Source organism: Antechinus flavipes, chromosome 1, assembly GCF_016432865.1.
Source record: "Antechinus flavipes isolate AdamAnt ecotype Samford, QLD, Australia chromosome 1, AdamAnt_v2, whole genome shotgun sequence".
Classification (NCBI taxonomy): domain Eukaryota; kingdom Metazoa; phylum Chordata; class Mammalia; order Dasyuromorphia; family Dasyuridae; genus Antechinus; species Antechinus flavipes.
Window position 1 is genome coordinate 422,000,025 of NC_067398.1, and position 18,407 is coordinate 422,018,431.

Consider the following 18,407-nt stretch of genomic DNA (forward strand, 5'->3'; position numbering starts at 1 on the left):
TTAAATTCTAGCTACTTATATTAGTTGTGCCTTCTAGGGTCAAAAACAATAAATAATAATCCTAATTCATATCAAAACTTTTTTTTTAATAATGGGAGACCAATACCATATCTTTCGCAGTCATTTCTCTGGTAATGACCTCAAATATTTAGTGTATAACTTTGAATGCTCTTTCTATTCTGGCCATCATATTCTCGGTGAATCTCAGTTTATTAAAATACATTCTAAAATCTGACATGAAGAAATTGACAAAATATTGTCTATATTTGTTTTGACAAAGGGAAAATCCAACAGTCAGTTTCTTTGTACAGAATGATGTATGTTTAATGAATCTTAAGGTCACATTCCTTTTTAGTTCTCACATAACATTGTCAAGTATTATTATTATAGAAATTGAAAGATGAGATATGTTGCTGACTTTAAGACAACATTCTTTCTCACTGATGTATCCAAAATCTGTAGCAGCTCAGTAAGACTCTGAGTTGTTGGAGAGTGGCCAATTATATTCTGTAGTGTCCAAACTAGTTCTCTGTAAGATCTCGGGACCAGCTTTGGTCTTAGTTGAGGGGTGAAATTGTCAGGAAAGCCAGGAGGATGGTTAAGTCCTCTCAGCCCTTAAATACCTCAGTATGATTACATCATTACAGCACATTATGTATGTGTGAACTAGAGAACCATTATTTCATCAGTCACACTGACTATATGCTAATTATGAGCACCCTGCTGTAAATATCTCTTGCTTCAAGTAGAACACAGTGGTCAAGCCCTCCTTGACTTTTAAGGAAAAGGTAAAAATACCAAAGGGAGGACCATGCTCTCCCTGACTTCTCAGGAAGGAAGGTAGACACCAAAGGGAAATAGGGAGCCAAAACAGATATTGTGAGCAAGTTTCCTATGGGCTAAAGGGCCTTATACCTTCCAGAGTTCCCCCACTATCTGAGGCCCTCTACAATATTCCTCAAAATATTAGCCAAAATATTGCAGTACGTGTGTGTGTGTGTGTGTGTGTGTGTGTGTGTGTGTGTGTGTTTAATAGAAACTATCAGGCACAAATATATTAGGGGAAACTCTTATTGCCATTAACAAATGTCAAAACTCATGATACATCAAAATCTGCTGTTGAAGCTGTGAGGTATTGAGTGTTCAGTACACTATTTTTCAGGTAAACTTATGGAAAATCATAGCAGCTCCAATCTCTCCTCAACACATACTCATTTCATTGTTCATTCTCTTACTACAGGTTCAAAGGCAATCAAGTGGTTATGTTGAGATTCAGAAGGAACCCCAAAAGATTGGGAACTGAAGAACTGGTGTTTCAAAAGAATTTGCAGGTTTGACCCCATATCCAAATCAAGGGGCAACATTTATTTTAATTATAACACCAATTAAAGCAGGCTAAGTTCCAAAAAAATTTAGCAAAGGACCAAGAGAAAGAAGATAAATTTAACCAGTTCTTCATGTCACTGATATGCTCATTTCATAATTTAGAGGTAATACTTAGGAGTGGTCTCAGGAATTTAGTTAGCACTGACCAGCAAGTCTAGGACAATCCTAACACTAGAAGACTTTAGAATCATTGACAAATTGTCAGAACAATAGCATTTTAAGGTCAGAGAATCTCAGGATTACTAATTCATCTTCCCTAAAGTCTAAGGGAAGAAATATTATATTCCTAGGCCAGAAGAATTTTACAGTCATTGAGAGACAGTTCGTTAGAACAATAGCACTCTAACATTAGTAGACCTTGGAATCACTGATTCTAAAGCCAAAAGACTTTAGAATCATTGACAGATTGTTAGAACAGAAGCACTCTAAGGAGAGGAGACCTTAAAATTATTGCTATAGCATATAGCTATACTACACACACACACACACACACACACACACACACACACACACACATATATATGCTGTACCATATCTTGAATCTTCAAGAAATTGCCAAATTGCAGGGAAAAACTTTTTTTGAGAATCAAAACAGAGGATTTTTTGGGGGGAAGTTGGGGTTTTTTTGAGGGTTTTTGTTGAGATAGAGAAGAGACAGAGAGAGACAGAGAGAGAAACAAAGACAGGAACAGGGACAGGGACAGAGAAAAAGACAGATACAGCATAAACATTTTTTTTCATGATCCAACAAGACAGAAGTGAAAAGTCTGGAAAAAGATACGAGAAAACATATGTCTTGAAGCACTATCCATCACTTCTGATTATCTCAGATTCCATTCGGAGATCTAATGTCATATCTTCTATATCCCAAGCCAAAATTTGAAGATCAGTGGAGGTTTCCTTCATTCTCCCACCTCCTTTTTTGAAAAGAGAGCCACAGATTTGTAATTGAAAACTAGTATGGCAGAAACTAAGCACTGACTCACACCTAATACCTCAACTAAAGATAAGTCAAAATGGGTTCATGATCTAAACATAAAAAATGATATTATAAACTAATTAGAAGAACATAGGATAGTTTACCTCTCAGATCTATGGAGGAGGAAGGAATTTGTGACCAAAGAAAAAGGAGAGATCATTACTGATCACAAGTTAGATTATTTTGATTATATTAAGTTAAAAAGTTTTTGTACAAACAAAACTAATGCAGACAAGATTAGAAAGGAAGCAATAAACTTGCAAAACATTTTTACATTCAAAGGTTCTGATAAAGGCCTTATTTCTAAAATATAGAAAGAATTGATTCAAATTTATATGAATTCTAGCCATTCTCTAATTGATGAATGATTAAAGGATATGAAAAATTTTCAGATAAAAAAAATTGAAACTATTTCTAATCATATGAAAAGGTAATCCAAATCATTATTGATCAGAGAAATGCAAATTAAGATAACTCAGATTGGCTAAGAAGACAGAAAAAGATAATGTAAATATCTGTTACACCATTGATCATCTAGAAATCCATATATTAACATTACCTATGCTTTATTTATTTTGTTAAATATTTTCAAATTGTATTAATCTAGCTAAAACTGCATTCAGGTATGTTGAGGGATATCTGTTTGACACTTCTAATGTGAAGGTTGGCCCTTCTTAATGCTTAAGAAGAGACCACATGAGGAAGAAAACAACCCCACTTTAGTAGATCAGAAAAGACTGTCTGTGTAGAATGTAGCATTCTCCTGAGTTTTGACAAATGAGTAATATCTCAAGTGGATGAAGAGGAAAGTATGTTTATTTAACAGTTAGGGAAACAATCTTTGCAACAGCAAAGAAACATTCAAGAGGACACATTTATTGAGTGGTCAGAGATTCGTTTTATTGAATAATTGTCAATGGCAAATATTGCACATAATAAGTGTCAATTGAAACGAATGTTATTAATAATTTGATTAACTTGCTATAATTTGAATAATTAACAATTAAATATTACTCAAACACTAGATAAAATGGCAATTAACTTAAATCCAAACTTCAAGTCTCTTTCAAGAAATGGCCCTTAGGAGGACCTGAATTCACATTTGAATTCAGATACTTGACACTGGGCAATTCACTTAACCCTGATTGCCTTAAACAAAGTGGACCTTTATTTTCTAAGTGATTTTCAGTACAAGTGTTTCTGTTCCTTTCATGAATTTGTGAAATTAGTTTTAGTCTCCTCATAGCATTTATCCTTTAAAATTCAAGGCAATATTAAAGTCATAAAAATTTAGTTTTACAGTTAGAAAGAACAAGATTCAAGACACTGACACAAACTGGCTGTGTGGCCCAGAATAAATTGGCTAATCCAGAGTAAGTCTCTAAAACTAAAGACTCATGATAGTTGTTAATCTGCAATGATAAGGAGGATTTTCTAAATGGATTCCCCATACCAAAGAAATCATAGGTTTGGATTAAACAATTACATGTACATTAATTTGTAAAATTATTTTATCATTTTAAAGTAAACGGTTACCTTTGTGAGGATAGGAACCATATTTTGATTATCATCAACATGGTCCAGAACAATATATTTTTCCATAATGACTTCTTAATAATAGCATATTTCTTAAAAGTTCCTTCCTTCTTTCCTTCTTTTCTTCCTTCTTCTTTGTTTCCTTCTTTTCTTCCTTTTTTCCTTCCTTTCTTCCTTCCTTCCTTCCTTTCTTTCTTTCTGACTTCTTTTGTTTGTTTATTTCTTTCTCTAATCTCACATAAGAACCATCCTTTACCATAAGCATTTTCGCTATGGATATTTTTACTTTGAGATATTAAAATCAGATTTAGTTGAGTAAAAATTTTAAAAAGTGTAGAAGCTTTTTAGTTCAACTTCACTGTATAGATAGCAAAACTGAGGTATCAAGTGGTAGTAAGAAGCAATAAAGATTTAAGCCCAGGCAATCTGATTCTAAATTTTGAATTCTTCCTACATTTCTTGGTGCTCAGTCATTTCTTTTCATCTAGGTAGCCAAACTAGTAAGTAATTTGCCATTGTTTCAAATTGTTTGTTGACCTGACATCCACCAAAATATCACTGAATGACAGAAATTTGACTATATGATATGGGACAATATTTGTGCCCAGCACAGAGAAGGCATAATAATTTCCCCTCCTCGGCAGGGGAGAATTTTTTATTTCTATTACTTCACAAAACTGTTTGTTGCCTTTTGTTGTATTTTTGATAGTTGGGGAAAAAAATTTTAAAGAATTCTATGCAATAGGCATTATACCGAATCAAGGTGAAAAAATATATAAACAAATCTAGACAATCAAATACTTACATTTGACTTTATAAAAGAGAAGTTCAAGGGGTAGAAGATGTAGAGATTGTTCAGTGACAGGTAAGGTAAGGCATGGCTGTGATCCCTCCTAAAATTGTAGTCTTGGAGAAAAAGGTCTCCCATTAAGAATGCATAGTCACCAAGACAAAGGCCTTTTAGGGCAGTGATCACATTAGGGATCAAATCAGTAGTGAATCCATTATGTATCACTCATTATCAGTTTTAGTTATCATACCACTCATTCTGAATTTAATACCAAGTATCACTGAAGGATTGCTTAAGTTGGGGAATGCTAGGTTTTGTGGAGCTCATTGGTACTAGTAGGTACTAGTAATGCAGTACTAGCAGAGTTGGAGATCATATCACTGGTTCAGGCATATCAGAATGAGAATGCACAATTTAACACCATTGTTGAGCAGTCAAAGTTTTTTTTTGTTGTTGTTGTTGTTTTGTTTTGTTTTGTTTTTTTCCCTTTCATTTTCTTAGAACTCAATGAAAATATGGCTGGATTCATTTACATGTGTCTCCATTCAAATGAAGGAGAAGAAATGAACATGAAAAAATGGGAAAAGATACAGCAACTATTATAAACCATATATTGGAAATCTGCCTTGCTTTCCTGGATACCTGAAGTGCACTGCACAGTACAAGTTGCCAACCTTTAAATAAAAAAAAAAAAAAAAAAAACTTTTTTTCTCATCAATATGTCTGAAATCCTTTGCTAAAAAAATTTGCTTCTGAAAAAACTCTTGGAACTTAATAAATGAACTGAAAGCAATACAGATACCTTCCAAATTCCCAAATAGAATTCACAAATAAACCAAATAACCTAGGAAGGTAAAAAATATATGTATTGTGCATATGTGTTTATGTGTAAATAAAGAAAGGCAATTCATAATGAAGAATGAAAACTGAAAATACAGAATTCTCTAACTGTCCATTGTCATTCATAGAAGTAATTGCTAAAAAAAAGAATTGCTCAAAACACATACACATCCATAAACACATACATATATATATATATATGTGTGTGTGTATGTATACACATAAACACAATGTGTGTTTGTATTTATATAACATTTTCCTCAAAAAATCAAGTATATTAGAAAACAAATCCTGACAGTGAATGTGTCATTTCTATCCTAATGAAATGTTCATTCATGAATATTTTTCCTGTATATGAAGTGAATTAGAAAAGGTAAATGTTATATTATAGTTAGCTTTTAAGACACTTTTATTAATTAGTATTTATAACCACATAAGTACAAACTATTGCTTGTTAATTCAATTAGCACAGTTGTACTCATTTGTAATCAATGCATAATATATAATAAGAGTTGCTCCAGAACACATAAATAGATGTTTAGTGTGTTATATGCTGAAATATTCTCCTTGTTTTTTTTTTTTTTTAATGCAGTACTATGTAAAAGTCACTGAGCCAGATCATGTCAAGATCTTTAAGAAGCAGATGTGCAATTGCTTGTGGTTCACCCAAAGAACAGAAGGCAGATGATTGTTCCCCGATTGTATACACTGCATACATTCATAAAAAACTTCCAAATTATGCTTCATTGCTCAAGTCTTATTCAAGAGGCCAGCTATGTAATTACTTGTGATTTGAAAATTGCTTAATCACCACCAACATCACAGCTGATGTGTTGAGAAGTATGCAATAAAGAATACACTGGAGTCTCATTTTAACTCTGTCTTCAGGGTACAAGAGGGACTGAATCTAACAACAATATCTTTGGTAATTTAGGATTGAATTTCCCTAAAATAAAGTAAAATAATTGAAGCATACATTTTCTATTCATCTGCAATTCTCATATATTCCTGCATTTGATTCAGGGAAATTATCCTACTACACTAACAGACAATGGACAAACTGTTAATCAAATAACTATTATTCAAGTGGGGCTGAATAAACAATAAACCAAAATAATAATAATAATCACTCAAACACCAAGAAGTGTTCTATCCATCAGACAGAACACAGTCAGAAAAGATTTTCAGCCCATTTTATAAAACAATTCTTAGAAATTCCTATTCTGATTTGATGTATGGTTTAAGCTTTTATTTTTCAATTTTATTTAGAATTTTATTTCTCTAGTTGAAAGTAAATTTTTAATATTTTTTTATTTCCAATTTTTTTTTCCTTTCAGGTTCCTCATCTCCCTTCATTGAGAAGATAACCAATTCAATATAGGATATACATGTGTAGTCATACAAAAAATTTCCATATTAGTCATGTTGTGAAAGCAAACATATGCCCCAAATCAAAAACAACCACAACCAGCACACACACAAACACACACACACACACACACACACACACACACACACCTCAAGAGAAAATAAGGTTAATAAATTATGCCTTAATCTGCATTCAGACACCATCGGTTCTTGCTCTACAGTTGGAGAGCATTTTGGACAATAGCTAAGTCATTCACAATTGATCATCTTACAATATCTTACAATATTGCTGTTATTTTGTACACAACATTGTTGTTACTTTGTATGAGCTAATGGAAATCTTGCCTGGTTTTTCTAAGAGTATCTTCCTCATTCTTTTCTTTTTAAAAATTTGATGGTATTTTATTTTTTCAATTATGATATCTTTGTAAGATTTTGAGCTGGAAATATTTCTCTCTTCCTCTTTTCTTTCTCTTCCCCAGAGAGCAAACAGAATAATTCATACATATACAATCATGTAAGTATGTTTCCATATTAGTCATATTGTGTAACAGAACTCAGAATAAAGGGGAAAAACCACAAGAAAGAAAGAAAAAAATAAAAATAGTATGCTATAATCTGTATTGAGATACCATAGTTCTTTCTTTAGAAATTGTCAGCATTTTCTAACATGAGTCTCTTGGAATTGTCTTGGATCATTGTAGTCCAAAGAAGATCTAAATCTATCATAACTGATCATTGTGCAATGTTGTTATTGTATGCAATATTGTCATGGTTTTGTTTACTCCACTCAACATCAGTTCATGTAAGTCTATCCCTCCTCCCTGGAATCTGCTTGCTCATCATTTCTTATAGAAGGATACTATTCCATTATACTCATATAGCACAACCTTTCAGTGATCCCCAATTAATGGGTATTCCTTCAACTTTCAGTACTTTGCTACCACAAAAATAGCTGCTACTAATAGTTTTGTACATTTTTCCTTTACTCTTTTCCTTTTCTCTTTCCTCCCTCCCTTACTCCCTCACTCCCTTCTTTCCAAACTCCTTACCTCCCTTCCTCTCTCCTTTCCTTCTTCCTTTTCCTCCTTCTTTTACTTCTTCCTCCCTCCCTTCCTTCCTTCTTTTTCTTTCTTCCTTCCTCCCTTCCTTCCTTCCTTCCTTCCTTCTTTTTCTTTCTTCCTTCCTCCCTTCCTTCCTTCCTTCCTTCCTGCCTGCCTGCCTTCTTGCCTTCTTCCCTTCCTTCCTTCCTTCCTTCTTTTATTCTTTTCTTTCTATTTCAATTCTTCTTCTGAACTTTATTCATAGAGCATAATTACTATTTCTATTGTTTTCTAAACAGTTTTGCTTTTTATACTCAGGTCATATTCAGCTCTGCCCCAGTTTTTTTAAATTGTTGATATAGATTATTGTGATGACCGTGTATTTAAAATCAGCCAGAGTCAGGAATTCAGGTTAAGGGAAAAATCGTCAATCTTTATTGAAGTGAAGAGGTGAAGAAGGATTGCAATAGCAGTACGGGCAGACAGGATGCCAGCTAGCAAAGGGGGATCAGAGGTGAAGGGTTGTCTTGATAGCAATGTGAGCAGCTGTGTCAGGACACCAGCCTGCAGCCTCTCGCTTCCCTTTCCTCTCCCTTGCCTCCACTCACCAAAAACGTCATTTCCTATACAACACATCAGGACTTGCACAAAGAGTGGGTGGGGGCCATTCTTTCTCCAAGCATATATATTAATAGAGTATGGTCCAATTACTATTTAGCTCACATGCTTGGGACCTCAGTGCAACAACTCGAGCCTCAGCCCATTACAGATTATTCCACAAACTGAGGTCTTTTATTGTAGGTTCTGATAAATACTGCAAATTAAAATTAAAATTAAAATTTTAGCTGTAGCATAATTCAATTGTTTGCTGTATTTTTTCTCTTTGATCTGGGGGTTTTGAAATATCACAGTAATAGTCTTGTGTACTTTTCATGTAGAATCTCTTTGAAGGGATGATAGATGGATTTTTCCCATTTCTGAATTCTCCTTATATTCTATCACTCCAGAACACTTTTTTGATAATTTCTTTCATTATTTTGTCAAGATTCTATTTTTAGTCACAGCTTATTAATCTGGTCTCCAGATCTGTTATTTTCTTATAAAATGTTTCACATTAGCTTCTATTTTTTCACTTTTTAAATTTTGTTTTATTTCTTGGTCCCTTATACTTTCACTAACTTCCTCTTGCTCAATTCTAATTTTCTAAAAACAAATTATTTTCTCCTTTAGGACTTTGGATATCCTTTTTTAGTTGGTTAGCACTTTTTTCATAATCTTGCTTTTCTTGGATTTTTTTTTCATTTTTTTAGTTTTTCCTCAATCTCTCTCATTTGATTTTTAGAAGTCTTTTTTGAGTTCTTTTATAAAATCTTTCTCTGACTGTACCACATATAAAAAATATATTTTAAAGCAAAGATTATCAAAACAATTTGGTATTGGCTAAGAAAAAGAAAAGCTGGTTGGTGGAATAGAAGTATTATGCATATGTCGGTTTGTTTTATATCTTGCATCTTTGCTAAATGTGTTAATTGTTTCAAGTAGGTTTTTTTTTTCCAGTTGATTCTTAAAGAATCATATCATCTGCAAAGAATAACACTTTTATTTCCTCATTGCCTATTTTAATGCTTTCAAATTTGTCATCTTATTATCAAAGCTAAATGTTTTAATACAACATTTATAATTGGTGAAAATGGTCATCCTTTCTTTTTTTGCCCCTGATCTTTTCTTTGAGTATGTAGCTAGCTTTATCTCCATCATATATAATACCTGATATTGATTTTAAGAAAATGTCCATTCATTCCTATTACTTCTATTGCTTTAAATAAGAATGGGTACTGTATTTTGTCAAAAAACTTTTTTTTTCATATATTGAGATGATCATATGATTGCTTTTAATTTTGTTATTGATATATTTAATTATGCTGAGCATTTCCCTATTGAACCAGCCTTGAATTTTTGGTGTAAATTCCACCTGGCGATAAAGTAGAATCCTGGTGATAAATTGCTCCAATTTCTGCTAATATTTAATTTAATGAGTGAATTTATTTAGCCCTGGAGATTTTTTCTTATGAAGTTCACTGATGACTTTTTCAATTTATTTTTTCTAAAGTTCGGTTATTTAATTATTTTATTTCCTCTTCTATTACTCTGGCTAATTTATACGTTTTGCACAAAAAAATAAATGTTTTTTTCCAAGAAAAACTGGGGAGAGTTCAGCTAACTTTCTGGCTTCTCTGCCATTTTTACTCATCATTTGTTATAGCACAATTATATTCCATCATAATCTTATAACAATTTATTCAGTCTTTTATCATTTTATAAGTATCCCTGTAGTTTCCTTTTTCCCTCACCAAAAAAACAAAAACTGCTGTCATTGTGTTTTTTTTTTCTTTTTTGTGCTTTTAGGTACTTAATTTTTTTTTTCTCTTTTGTGATAAAAACTAATAGTGGTATTGCTAGGTCAAAGAGTATACATGGTTTTACAGTCCTTTGGGTATAGTTCCAAATTACTAGTCAGAATGGTTAAGTCAGTTCACAACACCAATAATGCATTAATATCTTCTTTTTTTCTACTTCCCCTCCATCATTTGTCTTTTTTTTTTCTTTTCTGTTCTATTAGCCAATCTAATACTTATGTGGTTATATTCCAGAATTAATCAATAGTGAATTTGAGCATTTTCATATGATTCTAGATAGCTTTGATTACTTCATCTGAAAACCATCCATATGTTTTGATCATTTATCTTTTGGGGAATGGTTTTTATTTTTAGAAATTTGACTGATTTATTTATATGTCTGAGAAATAAAGACATTTATCAATTGCTTCAATTTTTCACAGTTATTCTTGTTAAATTTATTTCTTTCCATCCTATAACCCTGTTTATTCTGTTCTCTTTCTCTTTTGACTTTGTTCCACCGAAAAAGTGTTTTTCTTCTGACTACCTGATATTCTAATGTGTTCACCCTTCTATCACTGACAATGTTTTCTTACCCCTTCCCCTCCTACTTTCTTATAGTGTTACCTAGATTTCTATACTCATTTGAATATGTATATTATTTCCTCTTTGAACCAATTTTATTGGGAATAAGATTCATTCACTACCCCTTACTTACCCTTTTTTTTAATCCAATTTTTTGACTTTTTTTTTAATGTGAGGTAATTTGCACCATTCTACCCTCCATTTTCTGTTTCATCCACAACATTCCTCTAATTTTATTTTTCCTTGATAGCATCCAGTCATATTCAATTCACCTCTGTGCCTTCTGTCTATATATACTCTTTCTCACTGCCATAATGATGAGAAAGTTCTTATGAGTTATACATATCATCTTCCCATTTAGGAATGTAAACAGTTAACTTAAAAAGGTTATTATTAAGTTCCTTATGATTTCCTTTTCCTGCTTACTATTTATACTTTTCAAGAGACTTGTACTTGAAAATCAAATTTTCTATTCAGTTTTGTTCTTTTCATCTCTATTTCATTAAAAATCTAGTTTCCCCCTGAAAAACTATACTCAGTTTTGTTTGCAATCCTAGCTCCTTTGGAGCTATTCCTCTGGAATATCATATTCCCAAGTCCTCTAACCCTTTAAAATAAAAACTACTAAATTTTGTGTTATCTTGACTGTGGAACCACAATATTTGTATCATTTCTTTCTGAGCGTTTGCAATATTTTCATCCTGAGTGTGATTTGTCTATGATATTCCTGAGAGCTTTCCTTTTTGGGATCTCTTTCAGAAGCTGATTAGTGGATTCATTCAAATTGCCTTTTACTCTTTGGTTTTAGAATGTCAGGGAAGTTTTCCTTGATAATTTCTTCAAACCTGACATATGATTTATATATTTAGTCATGACTTTAAGGTTGTCTAATAATTTTAAAATTATCTCTCCTGGAGCTATTTTCTAGGTAAGTTCTTTTTTCCAATGAAATATTTCACAATATCTTCTCTTTTTTTTTCTTTTTATTACTTTTGATTTCTCATGAAGCCATTAGTATCTATTTGCACAGTTCTGTTTTTTTTTTAACTTTTAAGCTTTGTTTTTATTTATCCTTCACCTATGCTGTGGATTTTAGAAATAAAATATTTTAATAAACAATAGATGCAATTACAATAACCATCTTCAGTTGTATTGCAGCACAAGAAAAATGATGCAATATTTGGTAATATTAAGATCACAGAATTTAAAGATGTTTAAAAGTGATGCTCCCTTGCTCAAAACTTCAATTCTAATTTTTAAAGTTTTTTCTTCAGTGAACTTTTGTACCTCCTTTTCTATTAGGCAATTCTATTTTTTAAGAAGTTTCTGTTTTAATGCATTTTTGTGGCTCTTTTATTTCATTTGTACAATTCTGCTTTTTAAGGCATTCTCCCCCAGTTGTTTTTTTGTACCTCCTTTAACATTTGTATTAATCTGTTTTTTAAGGTGTTATTTTCTTCAGTATTATTTTCTCTTTTGCTAAGTTGTTGACTTATTTTTCACAATTTCCTTGTATCACTCTTATTTCTCTTCCCAACTTTTCCTTTATTTCTCTTGACTTTCAAAATCTTCTTTTTTGAGTTCATCCATGGGCTGAGCCCAATTTACATTTTCCAAGGAAGCATTGGATGTAGGAACTGCTGTAAATAAATAAATCTTAAAGTTCTGTCCATGTACTACGAAAAAAGACAGCTCAGTAAAATTTAATACTTGAATATTTGTATTTCTCTTGAGATGTTACTAGTCCTTAATCATATCTGAATTAAGGTCAGAGAATTCCATTTACTTCCTCTGAGTTTAATAGTATAGGCATTGTGTCTGACAAAATCCTTTTGCATACATTATAGATTGAGGATGAACACATGCCTCTTTACATGTAATTTTCCAATTTACATTACATGCAAAATAAATGCTAAAAAAAGTCCCTGCATATTTCATTGAAGCTTTCCTTGGCCTTAAGATAGAATTTTTGCCATCTGATAGAATTTATGCTCCCCCATAAAGAAATATGAAAGGAAAAAAAAAGAAATATGAAAGGAAAGATCTTAGGACTTATAATGGGTACATTTCATCCATTTGACATCCTTTAAATCAGAAATACTGAACTATCTTTTTGCTGTAGTAGAATTAATTGATGTAAATAAAGAAAAAGAGACTTGACATTTTCATCCAATATTTCTGAGATATAAGATTTCAATTTCCAAATCCTAGTAGCATCTCTCCTTATATGCAAAAGTCCTCCTGGCTTTCTCAAAGATGCAACAAGACATTCTCAAGGTTTTTGTTCTAGACAAATTGATGTGTCCAGTGATTCTTGTTGTTATTCATATAATGACTGTATTTAGAGTTAGAAGGATTCTTAGAATTCATCTAGTCTAGCTTCTCATACTGTACTTGAGAAAATTAAAGCTTAGAGAAATTAAATTAGTTGGAAATTGTCACTAGATCACATGATTTTAAAGTAAAATGGCATAACTAGTTTCATCCTCCAAAAAGAATATTGAACTGTATGATGGAATTCAAAAAATGCTAGATATATGAGACATAGATTTGTGGTCTGACTCTGTGACATACTATCTGTATTACTGAGAAAATTAAAATCAATCTTCAATATTTACTTTGCTTTCAAGTAAGGATCTTATTAATAACCTCATTTTCACTTTCACATTGGTATCTTGCACATTTGTATCAAGAAAAAGAAAGATTTGTGATGTGTGGAAGTTGATGCACCGCTTGGTGTCTTATCAAATACTTCACTGGTCTTGTTCATTCTATCATAGTCAAAAAAACAACTCCCAATTTGTTTTTTGCATATTTGAAGTTTTTTTTTTTTAAAAAAGCTCAAGTTTTGTGTTACAATTATGCTTTTAAAGTACAATAAAAGTTTTTTGGGCTCTAAATGCAAGTGTACAAAATTTAGTGGTTTAGTAAGAAACTAAATCTTCTAGATACATTTCATCTTAGAATGTCTGTATCCACACTTCGTCTAATCTATCAGCTGGCTGGAAGCATTGAGTCTGCCATTCCCTCCATCTATTACATTCTCACAGTTAAACTTCAACTTGTCTTTCCTCTACTTCCATCTTCCAAGATCCTTGAGAATCTCCAATGACAGAAACTACTGATAGATTCTTCCAAGCAGATGCATCCTAACACTATACACTAGTCATAAAGAACAAAATATTGGAACTAATATCAAGACTAGTCTCACCTTCCAAAAGTCTCAGAAACCTCTCACTTGGTCGACCTCTTTTTTGCTTTGTAGAAGGTGGCCAAGGTAGAAAGGTTTTAGCACTATAATATAAAGTATAATATCCTTACTTTTCCATCTGACACAGTAAAATGTAAAAGTCCAGTTTTAAATGTGTTAGTTTTAATAATTTTATTTGTTATGTAGTATTTATGGTAGTGTAAAATTCTATTTTTGGTTGTTTTCAGAACAACCAAGTTTTCACATTGTGTCCACATTATGTCACAATTTTCAATTGTGTCCAACTCTATGACACTATTGGGGATTTTCTTGACAAAGAAGTAATTTGCCATTTCTTTCTCTAGCTTATTTCACAGATGAGGAACTGAGGCAAACAGGACTAAATGACTTTCCCAGAATCACACAGTTAATAAGTGATTATGGATTTGAACTCATGAAGATGAGCACTCTTGTTTCAAAACCCAGAGCTCTATTCATTGTGCTATGTAGATGCTTTCTCTGTGTTATGAAAAGTGAATATTATCTGAAATCAATTTTTATATTGAGAATTCTAGGGAATTTCTAGCAAGGAAAAACATTTTGTGTATTATCAATTTTATTTTCTGTACTATATTTTATATGTTATTTCATGGTAACTGTTAGGAAAATTGCAAGTCATCAGAATGAATATTTTTAATGAGGAATTTTATGCAAAAAAGTGAATTTTCAGGAATCTAGTGGAATGCTACACTTTAGGGTGTTTGTAGGAATATCATTCTCTATTCCACATAAGTTGGATGTATTGACATTCATATTTTATGCTTTTTCTCATTTTCTAGGAATATTACCCTAGCAAAAGTAGAGGACTGATAATAATTCTCTCATCTTAGTTTTTTCATGCATTAATGAGGAGGATCATTTTAAAATTCAATTTTAAAATTCCATAGTTTTCAAGATAGCTTAATAGTTCTAAATTGTTATTTTAAATAAAAACTGAAGACTATACTTTCCTTTCATTAATTGATTCAATTCAATTGATTAAATTAATTGATTAGTTGTTTGTTTCTTTGTTTTTAAAATTATTTTATCAATAAAGAACTTATGTATGAGACACTGATAAATCCTGAAGATATAAAGAAATTTGAAATCTAATCACTGAAAGAAGTTAACATTCTAATAGAAAGAGACAATATAAATAATATATATACATATATATATAACATATATATGTATATATATGGAGTTTATATTGTATTGTGAACATTAGGCATGAAATTGAAAAGCACTTGCTAATACAATTTTTTTGTTTTCTAATTTTTTTATTTTAAAAATAATAATAGATTTTTATTTTTCAAAATAAAAGCAAAGATAGTTTTCAACTTTTACCCTTGCAAAACCTTGTGTTATATTTATTTCTCCCCTTCCTCTTTCTTCTGCCTCCATTAGGAAGCAAGCAATCCAATATAGGTTAAACATATGCATTCTAACTATATTTCTATATTTATTATGCTGCACAAGAAAAATCAGATCAAGAGTGCAAAAATGAGAAAGTGATAAACAAACAAGCAAACAATAAGAAAAAAGGTGAAAATACTGTGCTGTGATCGTCATAGTCACAATATAGATGGCTCTCTTCATCACTCATTCAAAAGTTCTTAACAAAGTCTTGTTTTATTGATTTAAGGTCCTTTTTGAAAAATCTAAAGTGAAAAATCATTTGCTACATACAAGCACACTCAATGAGTAGCTACTTATTGGAAAAGCAGGCCTGCTTTAAGAGGCCTTTTCTTTCTGTGAATTCTTTTCAGAAGATTGAGTTTTATCATATTTACCATCTTTGAGACTATAAGTATTTAATCTAACTTCATTGAACCTTGATTTATTCATATGTAAATTGGGAATAACCAGCTACCTAGTTAACTATGAACTTTATATACCTATGTAGATTGAGTCATTAGAATATTATTTTCTTTTTTTTTTTGTAACCTCCCTCCATGTGTCATCCTAGGGGTCTCCCCCTCCATTAGGTTATCCCCACCTAGGTATCCCCCTTATGTCATTGTTCTTGTTATTCTATAAAAGCTTGCTGTCCCAATACTCGGGGCTGGACTCTTTGAGATGATAGTCTCATCCAGCCCTGGGATCAAACATGGATCTATTGGTCCCAGTATTTCTCTCCATTTAATAAACTATTGAATTGGTCTCTAATCTCTGTCTTGCTCAGTTTCTTTGGCATTACAATATTTGGGGGAGGAGACAGGTAGTAAGGAAGAATAAATCTGTTATTAAAAGATCATAGAGGAGACAGGGAAATTAAACTAACAATATAAGATGTCTTACATATTAACCACAAAGCAATGGGAAAACTATTCCCAGTGTTTCCTGACTAGATTCTGAGGAGGTCACTAATGATTTCTATAGATAAATGTGATCAGTAGACTGGCCCTTATGGTTCATCCCTTGAAAGAAAAAAATCATATATCTTCAGGTTGGGAACTGGACATTAGAATATTATTTTCAGTTGTGAGGATTATATTTTGACTTGGTAAGTGCCCAGAAGAGGATTACAAAAAGAAAAAGGGAACTTGGGGTGAATGGAGAAGAAGATGTGGGATGTTTGAAAGTTACATTATTTTATGGGGCAGGCATAAAAGGCTTCAAATTTTTAATAACTGTGCCCTTACAAACATAATTATGAATTGTTTGTATGACTTTTGATAAAACCCCCAGTAGAAAAGAGAAAACTCTTTAATTTTGGGTTTGAGGAATTGTAATCCAGCTCTGCTTTCGGAAAGGTTCATCTTTTCTTTCACACTTTCAGAGATATGCTGGATTATAGATTAGCAAAATTCAATCTTTAACAGAAGAAAGGACATACTTAGAAATGGGTGTCACCTGAACCTATATAAACTAAGTTGGGGAAAGGGATAAGGACTACGACTTCCTGTGATTTTTTTTTTTTTTTGTCAATGCTTTAGTCATTTGAGAGACCACTTGTCTTGTTCTTTTATCTTTCTTCCCCTCACTCTCTCCAAAGGCTTGGGTATAAAAAGGAGAATTACTGATATTGCAAATACTGGGCTTCCAAAGTCAAACAACTCTTCTGTTACTGGAGGGAAAACATTTATTTCCAATTTCTTCCTTTTGATGTTGATTCTTCTCCTAGTTCTGTCTCATTGTCATTGTACACTATTCTCTTACCATCTGAGGTGAAGTAAAAACTCCAAATTCTACAGGTCTATAAACATATGATGTCTTGTTACCATTTCTTGAAGAGACACTACATATGGCACAGTAATCAGATTTAGTCTGCATTGATTTACAGAATAGACCTAAAGCCAGTGATTAGAGATTATAAGAGAATAGATTTCAATTTTATGTCAGAATGGATTTCCTATAATTAGAACTGTCCAAAAGTTGGATAATGTGACTTGTGAAGTACTGGGAGCTTTATTATTAGATATGTGCACATAGAAGCTGGATAACATTTGATAATGCTTTTGAAGTAGTCTATGCATCTAGGTTACTTGTAATTTATCTTCTTCCAAATCTCAAATTCCATAATACTACAATTTCCATAATGATACTGGATTTTTTGAAATAAAATATTTCATACTTTTACTATATGAGGCAACCAAAGTAATATGAAAGGAAAAAAAAAGTTCGGCTTGGATATCAAATACTATAAAAGTACCGCTGAAAATGCTCTCTTACCATAAGTGTTGCTTTAGTCATGGAAAAAATGGCATGTCTGGCTGTCAAGCTTTTATTTTAGTGCTTGGCCTTTGCTAAGATAAGTAAGGGCATGCTATTTATGTGATGTTGCTTTCAAGGGCAACTGTGCAAAAATGATTTTCCCCCCTAGTAAGGAATAAAATTCATCAGATTCTTTCATTTTGACATGTAGGTTATTCTGGAATAAATGGATAAAGTAGTCAAATCATTCACATCCTCAAGTAAATCTAAAGTTGAAGTGATTAATCAATAATGTAGTAATAGAATTTTAGATAGACGCTTGACTGATATGGATTTAGAAGCATTAATGTCATTATTAGAACAGTGAACATCTACCTGATCCTCTATGTTAATAGAGACTTTTATATATCTACATAAAAACAGAGTAAGCCTTGCTTCTTATAAGGTCTTATCCACAGCTAAGTAAATGCTCTAAGGCAGTGAGTGATTGGTGAGCCTTAGTTAATCTCTGTGTCATGATTTATAATCCTGTCTAGTTTAGTTAGGCACAATATCCTTAGAAATGTAATATGGAAGAAAAGTAGTGATATTTCATTTT